This window comes from Rhagoletis zephyria, unplaced genomic scaffold (genome assembly GCF_001687245.7).
Source record: "Rhagoletis zephyria isolate East Lansing unplaced genomic scaffold, Rhagoletis_zephyria_1.1 Rzeph_scaffold_00090, whole genome shotgun sequence".
In the NCBI taxonomy this organism is placed as follows: domain Eukaryota; kingdom Metazoa; phylum Arthropoda; class Insecta; order Diptera; family Tephritidae; genus Rhagoletis; species Rhagoletis zephyria.
Window position 1 is genome coordinate 181677 of NW_016157174.1, and position 4790 is coordinate 186466.

General features: G+C 31.6%; 1 protein-coding gene and 1 long non-coding RNA gene across 2 annotated transcripts in view; both read left to right on the top strand.

Annotated features, from left to right (window-relative positions):
• LOC108374605 (uncharacterized) overlaps window positions 1-2916 on the top strand; it is a 17070-nt gene extending 14154 nt beyond the window's left edge. The window contains exon 3 of the long non-coding RNA XR_001849066.1: window positions 2904-2916. This is a non-coding gene — a long non-coding RNA (uncharacterized LOC108374605). The remainder of the gene's footprint in view (window positions 1-2903) is intronic.
• tweek (transmembrane protein KIAA1109 homolog tweek) overlaps window positions 1-4790 on the top strand; it is a 443660-nt gene that overhangs the window by 77925 nt on the left and 360945 nt on the right. The gene's annotated exons all lie outside the window — the stretch shown is intronic.

Sequence of the window (4790 nt, forward strand, 5' to 3'; positions counted from 1 at the left end):
AAAGCTGAATGCAAAGCAATATCGTCCAATTGGAGAGTCCTCAAAAGGATTTCCCAGGTTATGTTAAAGACTATTGCATTTAGCTACAGACACTTTTTCACATAATGGAATTAACTAAAATATTTATGTATATCTAAACACTTATTACAACGGCAAATTTAGAAACCGCGAAAAATGTGCTTCTCTGGTGACTAATGAAACCATTCCGCACTAATTTTCAATACTGCATAAATAGACTTAAAATGGGCGTTTCTCACCCTAATTGCATTATGTTAATGTATGCAAATACTTATATGCTTGAAACTACTATTAACGTGTCAAACGATTCCTATTCTTTGACAATACATTCACCACGATCTTGAAAACTGACCAAATCGGCGTGACCCAGTCCATGGTCATTTTAATATTATATAAACATCCGAAAATGATAAAACGTTTGAAATAAATCTCGTCTGACTTTTGTATTTTTCACTTGTTTACTGAAGTAATGAAGAATTGAAAATTCATAGGGGAAAATTATAGTTTTTGTAAGTTTTATCTTAATATCGTAAAAACGTATAGACTTATTGAAAAATTATAAATGAACGTGAGGTACTAAATTTAATAGCCCTTAATTTGATATATCGTTCTATTCATAACAATAACGCATTCCATAGATAAAGGGTGAACACACCAAAACTGCGACACTTTGGGAAGCTTATAACTTACCCAAAACGAATTCAATATTTTGAAATTCAAATACCATAAGTTGACCATGACCTTAGTTGAACGTAGAAGAAATTTCATTTGAATTTGATTCCTAGTTGAGTTAAAAATGGCAACCGAGCTAGAAACGAGACAAACCATTTTGCACGAGTTTATAAATGATCCGGCCTTAAGTACACGTAAAATTGCTAAAAAATTAAAGAGTGCACTATTCGACAGTTTGCAGGGTTTTAATCGGTACAAATAAGGCCTGACAGTTACGAGAAAACCAGGGAGCGGGGGTTAGCATGGTCAAAGTGATAAAAACAGTGCTCGGAAGGTCCTCAGTGCGTTTTCGCGAGATCCGAAGATTTTGTCGCGTTATGTTGCAAAATCCGTACGGAGATCGCAGTTTTTCGTACAAAATGTTGGCAACCTGCCACTATGCCAAGGACACATTGCCGTGGTATAATGCAAATAACATCAATTTTGTACCTCACGACTGCAATCCACCCAATAGCCCAGAGCCACGTCCTATTGGGGAATATTGGTCAATTGTCAAAGGAATCTTGAAGAAAACAGGTGAAAGAGTGAAAATTATTGAAGAGTGCAAAACAAAGTAGTTGTGCGCATCGCGTAATGTCGATGATGCAGTCGTGCAGAACATGATGGCGCGTGTGCGATGAAAATACCGATCACTTGCATATGGAGCAAATAATAACTAATATTTTAACATTTTAATAACATCTAAACTTCCAAGTTATATAATACAAAAAAAAATAATTTCAAAGCCTTCTAGGTTGTTTCTGGTAGTAATTTATAAGTGTCGCAGTTTTGGTGTGTTCACCCTTTATTACAAGCCAAAGTTTCATTTTCAACATTTATACACTTTGATTCAATTACGCGGGCTAAAGATAAGTTTTAAATTAATCTTGGCTTAGACCTAAGGCATCATAATATTGCTATTACAATGCGGTCAAATGACTTTTATTTTCCCCCATACAAAATCGACCCAGCCTATTATACAAGTAGAAGTCCAATTATTTTTCTCTTTGCGCATATTAGGCCAAAAATATTTTGATTGAATCAAACGCCTAGTTGTACGTACACTTGGATGTGATAAAGAATGAATTTTATCAAAAATGATTTTTCTCTAAGAATTGGGAACAAATGGTTGTTGAGAAATATCACACCAAATATTAAGATTAAGTACTGGAATATTAATTTCTTTTAAATTACTGTTGGAATTTTGGTCAGATATTATGTCATGAAGTGTTTGATATTTTTGATGTTCCTCGAATAATGTTTGAAAATTTATGTCTTGGGCTAAAATCATGTTAACATCTGGAATACGTGAAAGCGTATCAGCAACTATGTTTTCTTTTCCAGAAATGTATTGAATGTCGTCTGTAAATTGTGCAATGTATTCTAATGGCTGTATTCTCCAACTCAACTTAACTTAGTTTAGCCAGTTTTTGGACTTAAGTCAAAAGTTAGCCTACGTTTTACACAGCTTATTCTTGACTAAGTCAAGAAAATTGACTTAACTAAGTTAAGTTGAGTTGGAGAAACCAGCCGTAAGTGTCGAATTTATCGAGGTGATCTGTCTGATTTAGAATTTAGAATATGTGTTAAAGGGGTATGATCAGTATAAACAGTGAATTTTCTACCTTCTAGAAAATGTTTAAAATGTTTAATTGAATTGTATATCGCTAAAAGTTCTCTGTCAAATGTGGAGTAATTAATTTCTGTAGGGGATAATTTTCTTGAAAAATATGCAAGTGGTTCCAAAGTGTTATTATTCATTTGTTTTAAAACCGCACCGACTGCTACATTCGAAGCATCGACAGCAAGTGATAACTTACCATTTTTATCAAAATGAGTGAGTAAAGTCTTCCGTGTAAAAAGTTTCTTCACATTTTCAAAAGCCCTAGTTGTATTTTTTGTCCAATTTAATTGTTTAAGTTTATTTTTAGTTGCTAATGTTAACATTTCGTGCCGAGGACTAAGTTCTGCTGCTAACATATTTATGGTAATAATTAACCATGCCCAAAAATTTTTGTAATTTATTTATTGAAAGTGTTTTTCAAAATTTACTATTGCTTCAACTCGTTCGAAGGTCTGATTCCTTCACTTGAAATTTCATAACTTAGAAAATCTAATTTATTTGCTCCAAAAATGCATTTACTAGGTTTAATATTCAAACTATATTTTTCAAGTATTTCAAATACAGATTTTAAATGCTCAATATGTTGATCTTCATTATCACTTGCAACAAGAATATCGTCAATATAGACAAACACAAATTCTAAACCTGAAAATACTTCATTAATAAAACGTTGAAATGTTTGTGCACTATTTCGTAGTCCAAAAGGCATCCGTACGAACTCAAACATTCCAAACGGTGTAGTAATTGCTGTTTTATGTATATCTTNGACGGTGTAGTAAATGCTGTTTTATGTATATCTTCTTCAACCATCGGTATTTGATGATACGCACGAACAAATCAATTTTGGAAAAAATTTGTTTATTTTTTAAATCAATAGTCAAATCATGAATGTGAGGTAACGGATAACGATCTGGAATAGTAATGCAATTAAGTCTTCTGTAATCTCCACAAGGTCTTCAATCATTTGGTTCTTTTTTAGGAACTAAATGTAAAGGAGATGCAATGTGAGAGTGTGAAGGTCTACATATACCTGTTTTAACTTAAAATTCAAATTCTGGTTTTGCTATTTTGAATTTAATTGGATCAAGACGACGTGGTTTAGAGAAAGGTAGCACTCCTTTTGTTTTAATTCTGTGAACCGTTTGGTGTTGCACTGGTTTAGTGTAATCTGGTTCACAAGTAATTGAAGGAAAATCATTTAAAAGTTAAGAAAATTTATTTTCAGTAATCGGTATCCTTATTGAAAATATATCGCAAAAACCAGATGATCCAGAAACTTTCAATTTTGTTGTTGAATCAGTAATTTCTCTATTTTTAATATCAACTGATATACAAAATTTCTCCAAAAAGTTAGCGCCTATAATTGGTGTTAAAATATCCGCTAATATGAAGGGGAATTCCAAATCGCGTCTTAAACCTAGATCAATTTTTAAAAGTTTTGTGCCATAAGTTTTAATAGAAGAACCGTTAGCTGCAGTCAAATTAAGATCTGAATTTCTTTTATGTGATTTGAATTTTGAAGAAGGAATGACCGAAACGATTGCACCAGTATCGATTAAAAAATTTAATTTTTGGATTTATCATAAATAAATAGGCGGCGAGATGGCTTAACTTCATTTCCATTATTAGCCACCGTCATAATGGAACGATCTAGTTTAAAACATTAGAATTTTCTTAGTTTTTGTTTTTGTTAAAATTACACGGTTGAATGCATTTAAAAGCATTATTTTTAAATTTTCTATGATACCAACAAATATTTTGGTTAATATCGTTTCTAGATCTAGAAAAATTTCTCAATATAGAACGACTTCTGTCTCTATCTCTATCTCTATTTATTGATCTTGAGCTTATTTGTAATTCATTAATATCTTCTGTAATTTTGTTAAGATTTTGGTAAATGACTGTAGTTAACTCAGTTAAATTTCTAATGCACTGAATATTATTATTATTTTCTACGCTAGCGACATTAAAAGATTTAGACGATTGAGGTTTATTTATCAAATCAAATAATTTATCTGTAAGAGAAATAATTTCTTCAGTACTTTGATTACTACAAGAAGTTATATGAATTTGTACTTGTTGCGGTAACTTCCTACTCCATAATTTAAATAAAAGTTCTTTACTAATAATTGATTTGGAACCTGCTAAGGATTTCATATGTCTATAAAGTACTGATGGTGAACGATCACCCAGTTCGGTATTTGAAAATAATTGCTCTAATCTCATCTCTTCGCTAAGAGAAAATCTTTCACATAAAACTTTCTTAATTGTTTCATATTTGTTAATCAAAGGAGGCGGATTAATAACATCAATAATTTTAGAAATTGATTCTTTTTGAAGAAAAATTAAAACGTTTTGAAATTTGATATTATCATCACGTATGTTGTTAATTTCGAATTGTCCTTCTACAAGGAGAAACCATGCTTCAGGACAATCT